This window comes from Pseudorasbora parva, chromosome 7 (assembly GCF_024679245.1).
Source record: "Pseudorasbora parva isolate DD20220531a chromosome 7, ASM2467924v1, whole genome shotgun sequence".
Classification (NCBI taxonomy): Eukaryota; Metazoa; Chordata; class Actinopteri; order Cypriniformes; family Gobionidae; genus Pseudorasbora; species Pseudorasbora parva.
In genome coordinates, this window is record NC_090178.1 from 12,289,189 (window position 1) to 12,304,721 (window position 15,533).

A 15,533-nucleotide genomic window follows, 5' to 3' on the forward strand; every position below is an offset into this window, starting at 1 on the left:
TCATTTGTTGTGACAATCAAGTCAAGTCAAGACAAGTCACTGCTTTATGTCAAGCAAGTCAAGTCAAAGCTGGGGTCAAGGCTCTGGCAAGTCAAACAAATGTTTGATGATTTAAGTGAATTTATATATTAAAATTAGAGTAGTTATGGACTATGAGAGTTTTATTTGCAACAAGAAATGCAATATGCATTTCTACCCAAAAAAATGTGTCCACATACAGCTTAGTTGTTAATACAATAAAAATCTAAAAATTTAAAATAAATACAGGTTTTTACTCAAAATCTCACGATACATGGCCCCATTCATTGTTTCCTTTACATGGATCAGACGTCCTGGTCCCTTTGCAGAAAAATAACCCCAAAGCATGGGGTTTCCACCCCATGCTTCACAGTATATGGTGCAACTCAGCATTCTTTCTCCTCCAAACACGACAAGTTGAGCTTTTACCAAAAAGTTATATTTTGGTTTCATATGACCATATGACATTCTCCCAATCCTCTTCTGGATCATATAAATGCTCTCTAGCAAACTTCAGATGGGCCCGGACATGTACTGGCTTAAGCACTCGGACACGTTTGGCACCGCAGAATTTGAGTCCCTGGTGGCGTAGTGCGTTACTGATGGTAGCCTTTGTTACTTTGGTCACAGCTCTCTGCAAGTCATTCACTAGGATTCACTAGGATCACACTAAAATCTTGCTTTTTTCATAGGAGACCAAATACCCATTTTCCACCATAATTGCAAATAAATTCTTTTAAAAACAAATCATCAGACAAAGTGATTTTTTTTTCTCATTCTGTCTCTTGGAGTTGAAGTGTACCTATGATGAAAATTACAGGCCTCTCATCTTTTTAAGTGGGAGAACTTGCACAGTTGGTGGCTGACCAAATACTCTTTTGCCCCACTGTACTTCATCAATGCATTTCATGCTATGCATAGTTAGACAGATGTCAGTCACCGAGCCCCACAATCAAAACAGTAGCCAGTGAACTGTTTTGGTTCAGTTCACCCTAGGAGATTAGCTATGGCCTACGACAGCCTCTGACAAATGGGAGTCATTTGATGTCTCGAAACTGTGCATGACAAAATATGAACCTTTAAATGAAAACCCATAAAAAACACATCAGTAATAAAAAACAGAACAAGGGACCTGAGGGAAGAGTGGGGAATTATTACTCCTACTTCATTAACTCCAAGCTATAATACCTGATCTAGGTTGGGCTGTTTCAATAAACATGCATCACAAAATATAGAAAGGAATGATATGTTATTGTTTAGGCTCTCATTAGTGTTGGCCATGCCTATAGTTATTTGCATTACGGGAGTTAGCAATCCATGCCAGTACCAGGCAAGGGAATGTAATCCTCATCAGCAGTTGTAGCCAACATTCCCTTGGGATCATGCCAGATGATGTTCAACACAACTCTACAGTGCAAACAAACACCTGACCCACATTTTGCACAATACGACACGGATAAATATGACTAAAGGGTACTGCTATGATGCAATATATCGTCATGAGATTAACAATTATAAATGAATAAAGTGAACAATCTAAATGAAACAATTTCTGACACTGTTTTCAGTTTCTCATTTGCATGAAATTAAACTTTTCACCACTTTTTCATGTAGGCACGCCTACATTACATCACCAATGGTCACCCATATCCCTTTAATTCTCTAACTCTCATTGAAAATCAATGTTTTTTGTTCGCTTTGTCAGACCAGCATATAAACAAGATTCACAGGAGTACTTTAATATTGTGATCAATTGAAATTCTACAGTAGTGTTAATCTAAAGGCTACTAACAAAACACAGATTAAATGGAAGATCAACAAAGGCTCTAATATATCAACAATGCTAAAAACAGGAAGAAAAAGACTTTACAAACACAATGCAAAACCGAAAACTGAAATATTTCCAAACACTGGAAAACCCTACACAATATCTGATTGCCGCTGACTTGTGAAAGTACGACGCAGAGAGTGTGGCCAAAATGTGGGTAGTAAAGTATGTGACGGCACCCAAGCTGGTATGTGAAACAGTTGTGGAAGGAATAATAATTAACCCATTGCAGCTGTTGGTAGTGCTTGTTCACAGCAAAGTCTGTGGTACTCGTGCATAAATAACACCTTTGGGGTAGACTGGTAAAAGAGTGGAACAAATTAACAAAGGAAACATAAAAAGACAACTGTGATAAAGAAGATACGCAAATACAGTTGGGGTTCAAAATTCTGAGACCACTGTAGTAAAAAAAAAATGTTTTAAGTTTAATTAAGCAACAAATGTATCATTTTTAATATATTTTATTTATATTATTTATATCATTTATATCTTATCTTCCTCTTCAATGGAAGCCAGTGTTGTCATTGTTAACTCTTATAAGGTGTTTGAACTCGAGCTCCTGTCCTATACAGCGATTTATAGATTATCATGACAGAACATTCTAATAGATTACTTGAAGACTACTAACTCCACATCCACTACATAAAATCATCGATTAGCCATTAAAAACCATCCTGTTGCGTTCTACATGTTGTCACTTCTTCTTGAGTCTCTATCATTGTCTGACTCTGGCTTGAAGGTGTAAAGCTGAACACTGTTACTGATAGTTTCTGACATTTTCACTGTAAGATTGTCCTGTTTTTTTGCTGTCGGTATGCCAAAGCATAAGCTCTTGAAGTTCTGCCCATTTTGCAGAGGGGGCCAGGATTACCAGCTCATTTGAATTTAAGGGAACACACACAAAAACATTTTTGCTCACCCCTAAAAAGTGGCAATTTTAACATCCTGTGGGATATTTATTGGGATATGCTGCGGACATCAGAGACTTATTTTACAAAAAGAGGGGCATAATAAGTCCCCTTTCAAGTTAGACCAAATTTATTTTTGTAAAGCTGAACAAAATATCTAAAATATAAATATTTGACTAAAAATGTTGAAATGCTGTTTTGGCAAAAAATGTAAATAAATAATAAACATAAATGAACAAAGTTACTGAAACCTATACTAAAATAAGAGGAACACTAAAAATACAAAATAAAAGGTAATTCAAAAAATATAGCAGTACATAAATCATACTAAAATAACACTGGGAGGAAAAAATAAGACAACAAATGCAGCAGTATTTTAAATATATCTATTTCAACATTTCCAAATTCTCCACATTCTCTTATAATTATAATTTAGAACAATTTTAACTTTGTTCTAAGTCTTTTGGGCCCAACTGTATGTGCTTCTCCAGTAACAGCAGCATGAATGCTTTTATAAATAGGACGCCAACATGAGGAAAGTGCCAGACTAGAGATGATAGTGACAATCACCTCCTGTACTCTTGTTATTACATTACTACACCAGAGGCATCACATTCTTCTGAAGGCGCAAGACAGAAAGTTGCCATTTTCGGCTCCTGAAAACAAGAGCAAATGCTAAGTAACGGTGGGTGTGAAAGTCGGGGGATAAAAATGAGAATCCAGTGATCAGTGAATCTCCCAGAGCTTTGCTACTCATCAAGCCATAAATCAAAGAGCAGGGAGTGAGCATTCTGGTGTCAGTTTTCCCTATGGCATGGCAAACACCAAGTGAGTCCCTGACTGATGGGCGACGAAGGACATCAGGCTCATTCACTGTGGAATTATTGCACCTGATGCCCTTTCCAGACATGCCCATTCATTTTGACTCTCTTCGCAGGTTCCCTGTGACACTGGAGGACTCTCAGTAGGGAGCCGTGTGGCGGGATGACTGGGCATTTAATCAGTTTTGGGTTGTTTAAGATAACGGCCAAGTTCTTATCTTTCTGCAATAACATACCTGACAGGATGATGATTCTGTTATTCTACTGCAATGCTGATACAATGTACCTAAAAAAACACTTTCCTACATTTCAGATATTTGGCACATTTCTAAACAAAATATACCAAAAAAGTACAAACTACGCACTAGTTTGTATATTAACGACCCAGAGTCCATATTTGGAATTGTATTATCCAAATTCAATATTATTACACTTCTATATAATTTAAAATATTACATCCTGAAGAAACATCTAAGTTAATCTCTCTGTCTCTCTCAATACTAACATCCCTTAAAAATGGAGAGAAATCTAAAACATTCAAATAAAATAATCTATGTACAAAGTTCTGTCATGAAACTATATAGTGCAGGCTCTATAGGGCACAGCTGATTGGTTCCTGCTCTATCAGTAGCCAATGAACTTGTTACTCAAACTTCAAATACTTTGTCAGGATTTGCAGTAGCAGCATGATTTCAGAAACCCTCCACCTCCCCAGCTCCACCTGTATAGATCTGAAACGTATAAAACTTTTGTTCATAATTGAAACAAAAATAAAAATATTTGAATGAAATCGGACAGATTTCTGTCCGTCCATACCCAAAACTCTGATGCTTCAAAAGGATCATAAAGAGCGGCATGTTTGAGCTTCCGCAAGAAATGAGCTTTGTTCTCATGCGTCAAGCCAGTATGGTTTGAGCTTCCATGTCACTGTTCGCTGATCAATATTTATATGTGAACAAAAGCTTAAATTAAATCTGTTCATTATATAAAAGCGATCATGTCTCTTCAGAAGACTCAATTCACATGGATATCTTTTATGATCTCTATATAAATCCTTTGAAGTCACTTTCAATGGAGGGACAGAAATCTCTAGGATTTCATTAAAAATATCTTCATATGTCCCAAAGATGAAAATTCTTATGGGTTTGGAACAACACGAGGATGACAATTTTCCTTTTTTGGATGAACTACCCCTTTTAAAGCATTACAAAATGAGCCAGAATATTTAATAAAAGAACTGAAAGAACTTTGTGAATGATGGACCTGCTAATACTTAAATAATCAACATCAGAATAGATTTTGTTGGCCAGTTCTTTTGAGGAATTTTACTCTGCATTCAAATAATGCAAGTATCTACTGCAGCACCTCTTAGGTAGTTTAAGTGTTTAAAAAAACAAAAAAAACCTTGCTAAAAGATTGACTGCAGGGGAGAAGCAAGCAGCGAACTTGATGTCTAACCGGTCCGTATATGTTTGTGAATATTTTCAAGGAAAAAGGAGATAACAGATGCAGTGAGGGTTGATAAGGACAAGGCACTGGGCACATACTGTGATCCTTCAGATCTACACTTCATGCCATCCGTCGCTGATGGGGCCTGTGTGGCATGCTGGCACGAAACAAAGCACATTAACTTCGGCAGAGAATGTTATTACCGGTATTTTTCTTCACAGTGCGAATTTCAATGCCTCAGAATGCCATTGTTTTATGAGACAAATCTTTCATGTCCTCCGTTTTGCATGTGAAAGAAATGTAAATGGAGCAGTTAAGCCAGGGAAAACTTTAAGATGAAATTCTGCCAACAGCTCATTAGTCTGATGGTTATAGCGCACCACAGGTGCTGCGGAGTCCTGGCTAACGAGGTAAGCAATGGTCATTAAAGATTCTCACACACTTACTGGCGACACGCGGCCGTTAACCTCGCCAACCTCTGTGGATTTCTAGAGAGTTTGACGACGAAAGTTACAAATGTTTTTTGACCTTGCCATGCTCTTTTTTAATGAAACCATTAGAAGGAAGATATGCTATTAGACTTTGGTTTCTTAACAAATAAAGTTAACTTCAACATAATAGGGCCACTATAAGAATTAGGAGAGATGCTTCAACCAAAAATGTGTATTCTTTCTGTTTATTTCATTATTCACTTATGTTCATGTCATTCCAAACATCATCCAAGTATTTTTTGCTTACCGTATTAAGAATATTGTATATTCAAATATACTGCTCGATAGACATACAATTTTTTTTTGCATACTATTACATTTAATTAGGGGTGTCCATGGTTAACCGATTGACCGATTAACCGTTGAAAATGGCGTAACCGAGTGAAACATTTTGCTCGGTTAAGTGGAGTCAATGACGTGCTTTGAATTTAGTTGTAATATATTTTTACACCACTAGAGACCGCCAGAGCACTCCCTGACATTTGTAATATCCACAAGAAGAAGCCATGACCCGCTTTCTAAGCGGGCAAAGAAAGCGTGGGAGTACTTTAAAAATGAGAGTGACGGGGCAAAATGCAAGTATTGCAATGCAGTGCTTACCGCATTTTTCAGGCTATAAGTCGCTCTGGAGTATGAGTCGCATCAGTCAAAAAATGCGTCATGAAGAGGAAAATAACATAAGTCGCACTGGACTATAAGTCGCATTAGGGCAGAAGCAGAGCGGGACCCCTGCGCGCTGTGCATAACGGAGCAGAAGAAAGAAAGTTTGAAGTGAGAAACTTGTGAATGACTAGAGAAAAGCAGACGTTACTTTAACTGTAATGAAGAAAACAAAAAGCTAATCGCGGACTGAAAGCAAGATGGCCAGAGCTGAAGGGACGAGTCCACAGATGCTTGAACTCTCTGCCGGGAGAGGCTCAGCCGCGCGAGTCAAACGCTGTGTGAATCGTTCTCCGCTGCATATTTTACTACATGCCCTAATTGTGCAGGCGCCCTCGCGGCCACTCGCATTGCTCATGAACTGGAGCGCATCTCATCCTAATTTAAGAAACTCAGCGTACGCCTCACAGACATGAAATATATCTTAAGAAAGCTTGAAATGTCTTTTAACAATTTAAAACGAAAAGAAATAGGCTACTCTCTGTTTATGTAATCCATGATGTGCATTTCTCTCTATAGGCGCGTTCACTACGGAGATGGCGGTCGTCAAATTAATAAGCTAAAAATAACCCTGACGCACACTATGGTTAACCGAGTATTAACCGCTAAGGGCCTCGGTTAACGGTTAATGAAAAACTTGAAAACGTGCAGCCCTACATTTAATCATTTCGCTTTTATCCAAAGTGACTTGAAAATGAGGAGAACAATAGAAGAAATCAGACCAAAAAGGGAAAAGCATACAAGTGCAGTAACATCTCAGCAAAGTACTGTCAAAAATTGCATATACAGTGCCTTGCGAAAGTATTCGGCCCCCTTGAACTTTGCAACCTTTTGCCACATTTCAGACTTCAAACATAATGATATGAAACTGTAATTATTTGTGAAGAACCGACAACAAGTGGGACACAATCATGAAGTGGAACTAAATTTATTGAATATTTCAAACTTTTTTAACAATTCAAAAACTGAAAAATTGGGCGTGCAAAAATTTTCGGCCCCTTTACTTTCAGTGCAGCAAACTCTCTCCAGAAGTTCAGTGAGGATCTCTGAATGATCCAATGTTGACCTAAATGACTAATGATGATAAATAGAATCCACCTGTGTGTAATCAAGCCTCCGTATAAATGCACCTGCACTGTGATAGTCTCAGAGGTCCGTTTAAAGCGCAGAGAGCATCATGAAGAACAAGGAACACACCATGCAGGTCCGAGATACTGTTGTGGAGAAGTTTAAAGCCGGATTTTGATACAAAAAGATTTCCCAAGCTTTAAACATCCCAAGGTGCACTGTGCAAGTGATAATATTGAAAGGAAAGGAGTATCAGACCGCTGCAAATCTACCAAGACCTGGCCGTCCCTCTAAACTTTCAGCTCATACAAGGAGAAGACTGATCAGAGATGCAGCCAAGAGGCCCATGATCACTCTGGATGAACTGCAGAGATCTACAGCTGAGGTGGGACATAGGACTACAATCAGTCGCATACTGCACAAATCTGGCCTTTATGGAAGAGTGGCAAGAGGAAAGACATTTCTTAAAGATATCCATAAAAAGTGTCGTTTAAAGTTTGCCACAAGCCACCTGGGAGACACACCAAACATGTGGAAGAAGGTGCTCTGATCAGATGAAACCAAAATTGAACTTTTTGGCAACAATGCAAAACTTTATGATTACGTAAAAGCAAAACAGCTCATCACCCTGAACACACCATCCCCACTGTCAAACATGGTGGTGGCAGCATCATGGTTTGGGCCTGCTTTTCTTCAGCAGGGACAGGGAAGATGGTTAAAATTGATGGGAAGATGGATGGAGTCAAATACAGGACCATTCTGGAAGAAAACCTGATGGAGTCTGCAAAAGACCTGAGACTGGGACGGAGATTTGTCTTCCAACAAGACAATGATCCAAAACATAAAGCAAAATCTACAATGGAATGGTTCAAAAATAAACATATCCAGGTGTTAGAATGGCCAAGTCAAAGTCCAGACCTGAATCCAATCGAGAATCTGTGGAAAGAACTGAAAACTGCTGATCACAAACGCTCTCCATCCAACCTCACTGAGCTCGAGCTGTTCTGTAAGGAGGAATGGGCAAAAATTTCAGTCTCTCGATGTGCAAAACTGATAGAGACACACCCCAAGCGACTTAAAGCTGTAATCGCAGCAAAAGGTGGCGCTACAAAGTATTAAATTAAGGGGGCCGAATAATTTTGCACGCCCAATTTTTCAGTTTTTTAATTGTTAAAAAAGTTTGAAATACCCAATAAATTTTGTTCCACTTCATGATTGTGTCCCACTTGTTTGTTGATGTTTGAAGCCTGAAATGTGGCAAAAGGTTGCAAAGTTCAAGTGGGCCAAATACTTTCCCAAGGCACTGTAAAACAAAGAAAATACTTTATAGCATGCTAAATAGAGGGGAAGTAGGCATAATGAAATGTGGGAAGCCAGGCTATGTCGGAAATCACATTCCTGAGTAGCTCCTTTTTTTAATTAGTAATAATTTCACAACTGCTAAAAAAGTATGTTTTATATAATATGTATATGTGTAGTATGAATGTAATTTGATTCTGGACGTACTACATTTGCCGTGTTGTCATTATCATGTGACCTAACACTTTACTGCCATTCATGAATATTGCCCACCCCATGCACACTTCGGAATCTCGCTTGCAGAAGGAGGTCATCCAGGTACTTTTTCCCTACTCTTTTATGAGTACTGTGAATTCAGACATATTTATTTTGTCACACACAGTTATTTACCTACTATATAGTAGTAAAGTATGCAATTTCATATGATGCAGGTTTATATTTAATGTTTATTTCGAATCATCCATTCTTTTCAACAAATCAGTCGCAAATTAAACTCAATGCTTGTGAATCAGACGCATACTTGTATACTATCGAATATGCATACTTCCCTAGGGGGAAAAAACAGTATGTGAAAAGAATTTCATGTTCAAATTCACAGATGACAAAAAGTACCTGGATGACATACTACTTCTATTGAGATCTCAAAATGCGCATCCAATGGACAATTTACTATCCCATGGACAATTTACCATCCCATGAATCCACCGGGGAGGATTTGTGAAAGGTAGGGAAGTGACACAACTGGCACTAGGAGGTCAAATGGCATTCACAAAATGACTAATGTTGATGAATTACATTTTTATTACACACACCATATTTTTAATTGTAATGAAGAAATTACTTATTTAAAATAAGAACCGACTTGTATGCAATTTCTGATGCTGCCACTAACCAACTCGATCCCAAATCTTGGTCTTTTATTTAAACAACCAGACTATCATTAATTATTTTCTAGTCTAAAGGGAAAAAATGACAGCATACAAGTCAGGATTGACATGGGAGAGTAAATAAACTGTCTATTAAATAAACTGTCTATAAATAAACTGTCTGGCTGAACTCCAGAAATGTTATACATTTTCACATCACATCAGCTATAGCAACACATCATCACTGTAGCCAAAAAGTCACTTAAATATAAAATTCCAAATTGCAAATAAGTATTCATAATGAAAACGAAACGGAAAATGAAAAACGATCTAACATAATGCACTACATAAAGTGCCATACAGAGACAGTGAGTAACTTAGTCTCTCTATTTAAGGAAGATTGAAGCTGATTTTTCTCATTCTTAAAACGCAGGCTGCACCGTAACTCCAAATTAGCAGGCTAAAAGCAAACATTTTTCCTGAGTATAAGAAAAACAAACTGTCTCTCTTTACAAAGGTGTTGCTTATGATATACTCGACAATTTTGACATTGTGATAAATAAAAGAAGGAAAAAGCCCAACACCATTCCTCCCTTCAAATTCTGCTGGAGCACTGTTGCCGCTTAGTTCAAGCAATAACACGTCTCATTCGCAGAGCTCTGCGCTTTGTGCTGATACACTCAAAAATAATATCATTAAGCTTTCTCTCCTCACCACCACACACTGCATTAAAAGACACTAGCTCTAGCCAACTGTGTCTGAGGCAAACAAAGCCAAGTTTTTCATGTTACTTGAGATGAGGGAAACTGTTTGATCACATTAGAGAGTTGACTTAACTCCAAACAAAACCAGCCTGAATCAAATATACCGTTGCTAACATCAGTGCACATGAAACACTTTTCAAATGCATGATAACATTGACACCAAGAAATTCATGATTTGAACGGTTTAGAATGAATTCATGTCGCTCACGGCAGATCATGTAGTACCTAATGTTTTGACTATTGATGACTGTGATTATATAATTGAAATATTAAAAATGATCATAACAAAAATACGTGGTTAATTATGATACATTTCCTAAGCAAACCTCCCAGACTATATTGATACTTTTTAGTAGGGATGCACCAATAAGAAAAATTTGGCCGATACCGACAATTCTTTATACGATATACTGGCCAATAAATCTAAAGCCAAACTTTCATATATTTTTTGAGAACTTGACTACAAACACAAAAGTATCAACATTAAAAAGCCATACCCCAAGCACACAATTATAATCTTCTCATTATAATTTTATGTAATCTATAACAGACTTTTTGAAGTGATTTCAATCATATTTCAAGAGATTCAAAACTATCATGGAGAACAGCACTCGTCTTGGCTGAAGGAAATAATCCATTATTTATCTGCTTTAATATATTGGCCAAGTTTTCATATCAGGCAGATAAAAATAAAGCTAACATTAAAAATATCAGCCGATACAGATATGGTGGCAAACATATCGTGCATACCTACTTTTTAAAACCATGTTGATGTTTAAGCCTGCTATGGAATAGAAATAGCAACAGATATTTTCTTCCATATTATGTACATCCAAGGATAAAGGATATGAATAATAATCCATACATGGAAATCAAAAAAGGAGGATAAACCCAATCTTGGAGGGCGGACTAAAAAAGTAGAAAAGTGTGAAAAGAGTGGTCTTTTTTACCAGAAGGTCGAGTAACGACATTTTGATTTTGAGGCAAAAATATTTTTTTTAAATTGAAACATTCATGGATTAATTGAGCACAATAAGATTAATACATGCATTTAGAAAGTATATTTCATGTCGACTTTAAGCTCCACCAAAGATTTTTTTTTAAGTATTTTCTGAGCTAGAAAACCATCAGTAAACAAATGTTACCAGTTATTTTAAGAAGACATCTTACATTTTGGACTGTTCCTCAAAGCTATTTGGAAATTAAAAATATACATAGGCCTATGTTTTTAAGGAAGTTCTTCTAAAAATGAATTCTTGCCTTCCGAATTTGAGGCACAATGACAGCCTCATTTTCACTGTATGAAAGAAAGAAAAAGGCTATGGAAGTGGAAACCTCCTTTTGTGTTCCACGGAAGTCATGTGAATTTGGAACAGCGCGAAGGCGAATAATAACTATTTTCAGTTTTAGAGTGAACTATCCCTTTAAGTATCATTCTCTATTGAGCAAATGTCCAGTGCTCCCTAGCCTAACTTACCCCACACACGGGGGAACTCCGTCTATGTTCTGTCATTTCCAAGAATTAGGAAAGAGCGTCAGATTCCTGGGTTGTGTGGTTTGCCATGTAGCAAACGTTATTCTTGGCTGACCGTCGGAACAAAACCATAGGCTGAGTGAGAGTTCGCGCTATACATTTCTCAACTTGTGTAAACAGTCAAGACACTAATACTGTGTCGCATATAGTTTACAGAAAGTCAATCTTCATATTTAACGTATGAAAAGTGTAACAGCTTCTACAAATGACAGTTTAAACAGTAGTTTCTGCAAAACACCACGTCCAAGTTTTACTAACAGACTTCATCAAATGTTATTTCTGCTAAATCAAGATATCAAAGAAAAATACTTAATAAAATGCTTACTAATCTACGCACTTTATCGACTAAGGCATACGTGAAAAAACATAAAACATTTACACGCTAACCATACCTGACACAGCTGTTGGTGTTGATGTAGCCATTTAACGTTACTCTCCAGGGCAGCGTGCCGTGGTCCGCATCCCATTGCTTGTCAAACGGAATCGCTGCTGACGCCTCTCTGCGTTCTTTGGACGCTCTCGGGAGCCAACAGGGCTTCCCCTCTTGCTTGTCAAACTAGAAGCGCAATCATGCGTTCAGCTGATCGGTGCAACAACAACAGCCACGGCGTCGCGCAACGCAAAGAGTTCACACCGCACCACCCTGCACGCGACGCCCCGGGGCCCCGCCCCCTTCCCATGCTCTCGCAGTTCTCAGGGTGATTAATAATCATGAGGTAGTATCCTCTCGCGTCGTCTATTGGCCGAAGAACTACCTTCATTTTTTTAGCTCCCTCCTCACTGTCAGCGACAGTGAGGTGACGTCATGGAACATTCCAAAAATTCCTTGTCCCGGTATTCTTTATTTCAAGGGGACCCTGCAAAACTTTTGTGTAGATTTGTTTTATTTATTTATTTTTACTATCAATCAATAGGCCTACTCTTACATATATAGGCCTACAGTAGGCTATATGTTTTTTTAAAGGGACAGTTCACCAAAAAGAGTAAATTCTGTCATTTACTGTATTGTATGGGGGAAACATGAGAATAATTCCTTTACATTGGCCCTAGGTTGCTAATTTTTTATTAATTTCATACAATTGATATAACTGATAATTATTAAGTTAAACAGTCATCATAACCATATTCAAATATTTCACTGAACATAAGAGGGAGAATTCCATAATACATTCAGAGCAAGTGTTTCACAAGCAGGCCCATCTGGGGGATGCATACTGAGTTGCTTATGTCAGCACAATTCCCACAATTCCCTGACTCAGTTGCACTAATGGTAGTATGACCCACATGAGGACTATTAACAGGGTTAACCATCAGTATGAACTTTAATTCATTTAACTCTTTCCCAGGGGCATGGAGGAAAAGTAGGAAACCAGAATTTTAAAAACATTACTAAACTCCCAGGAAAGTTTGGTTATTCCTTAGTATATTATAAACTAAACCTGAGTAGTAAATTATTACTTGTGCTCTTTGTTTTCCCTAAAGTTGCCAAAATCACATTGTATACTAAGGAAGAAGTCCTAAATAGTTGTACCAGTTCTGCAGGGAATTTTCCCCGTTGGGTTTATATTTCCAGTCAGATTATGTCCTCACTGGCCCACCTTTTAACAATGGCAGCGGCCTTCAAAAATTGAAGACCATGTAAACTGAGTACGCCAAAACACACACTATAGCTTGGGGATTTATCTGTTGTTTGTTTCTGAATGTACTAGTGTGTGTGACACTCGTCTTATGAATCTAAACACAGTCACCCTGACTACCATATGACAAACGGTTGACAAAGGAATGCTTTGTTTAACAGATGCAAATGCAGTTCTGGGTCGATACCCGAAGGACAGTTTAATTACTGGCCGTAAATATAGCTTCCCAAACTCCACGCCTGCTGGGCCTCCAACCTGTTATTATGCTTTTTTATATATTTATTTTACAAGAGTCGAATTACTCTCAAGGAAGAGTGGTGCTTGAGGAACTGAGCAAAACTTGAATGCGCAAGAAGGTCACGCTGGGGTCGATTAGAGTAGCATTGCGTGACAAAACCAGTGTGGTATTGTTCATTTTCCCACCGTAATGCGCAATGATGTCTTGCTGCTGAATAGGTCAACGTGTTGGCTCTAAAATTAGCGAAGAGATAAGGTGAGACTCTCACCGACTCTGTGGGGCCAACGCTGTGTATTTAGAAAGCTTAGACGGACTCCTGGAGACTCTTCAGTGTCCGGTAAAGTTCACCTGGCTTTCAGGTGATGAGTCATAGCTCACAGCTGCCTGATCCCGTCACTGGATGCCACTGTTGTTCAGACTCCCTGTGGGGAACGAGATGGCTGCTGACTTCATCGTCATGACAGCCGCCATCCTCAGCTGAGTCAAACAGGACACCTGACTGGGCGTGTGGCTGTGAGGTGCGTGACGGCTGTGTGGGTGGGGGGTGTAGCCCATGCAGGGAGGTCTGGTTTGATTGGGTTAATCGTGATTGCAAAGTTCACGCTCTTTGAACTGCATTGGAACACCCTTTTGTTGGGTTTTCTTTCCCGAGCGCGCTCGAGAGAGAGGGAAGCACAGTAGCAAGGACACTGCGTTGCGAATGCTCCACAGTGTGACAATATGATCCTAACAGGCTTATGTAACAGGGATGCCTGCATGCTCGTCTTCCAGCAGACAACGGCTGCACCGACTGTTATATAACTAGATCAGCCTCCCCACAGAGCCGGGCTGCGCCTGTGCATGGCATAAAGCAGCCTGCCAAAGAAAGGGAGACAGCGAGAGTCGGAGACGTAGAGAGTGAGACAGAGAGAAACAATGCTGCCTGCTGCAGGAACACAAAAAGAGTCAAAGATCACGGAGGAATGAATTTTAAAATATATGATATTCTATTTGGTTAGTGACTAAGACTTTCTTTTTAAAATCCAAAACTCCAGATTTAAAATCACCAGGAAATCCAAATGGACAGTTCTTTTTTTTATGGAATGTTGCAGTGTTTAGTATAAAATTATCTGTGCACATTTTTGTTGTTGTTTGAGAAGCCATTTCACTTGGATATATGTCATAAAAGGGAAGAAAAGAAATTGGAACTTTCATTTCAAGTTGACTTTAAATCACCCAGTATTTTTTTTTTTTTTTTTAGTTTTAGAAGAATTTCAGTTTTAGTTTTTATTAATTTTAATGTAATAACAAAATAGCATTTTCATCTAATATTTATTTTTTATCTCATTTTCATTTCAGTTTATGAAAATTATTTGATCTAGTTAACAATAATATGGATACCCCATTGTATTTACACACACACACACACACACACACACACACACACACACACACACACACACACACACACACACACACACACACACACACACACACACACACACACACACACACACACACACACACACACACACACACACACACACACACACACACACACACACAAACACACACACACACACACACACACACACATGTTGGTCTATGTGGTTTACAGGGACTCTCCATAGGCGTAATGGTTTTTATACTGTACAAACCATATTTTCTATCCCCCTACACTGCCCCTGCCCCTAAACCTACCCATCACAGGAAACATTCTGCATTTTTACTTTCCCAAAAAAACATCATTTAGTATGTTTTTAAGGCCATTTGAATTATGAGGACATTTGATAAGTCCTCATAAACCACATTTATAGTGTAATACCAGTGTAATACCCATGTAGTTATACAAATTTGTGTCCTCATAAACCACATAAACAGGCTCACACACACACACACACACACACACACACACACACACACACACACACACACACACACACACACACACACACACACACACACACACACAC

General features: G+C 38.4%; 1 protein-coding gene across 1 annotated transcript in view; it reads right to left on the bottom strand.

Annotated features, from left to right (window-relative positions):
- LOC137082745 (transcription factor HIVEP3) overlaps positions 1 to 12,387 on the bottom strand; it is a 106,581-nt gene extending 94,194 nt beyond the window's left edge. The window contains exon 1 of the mRNA XM_067448162.1: positions 12,099 to 12,387. The gene's annotated coding sequence lies outside the window, so the exon portion shown is untranslated. The remainder of the gene's footprint in view (positions 1 to 12,098) is intronic.
- Between the last annotated feature and the right edge of the window lie 3,146 nt (positions 12,388 to 15,533).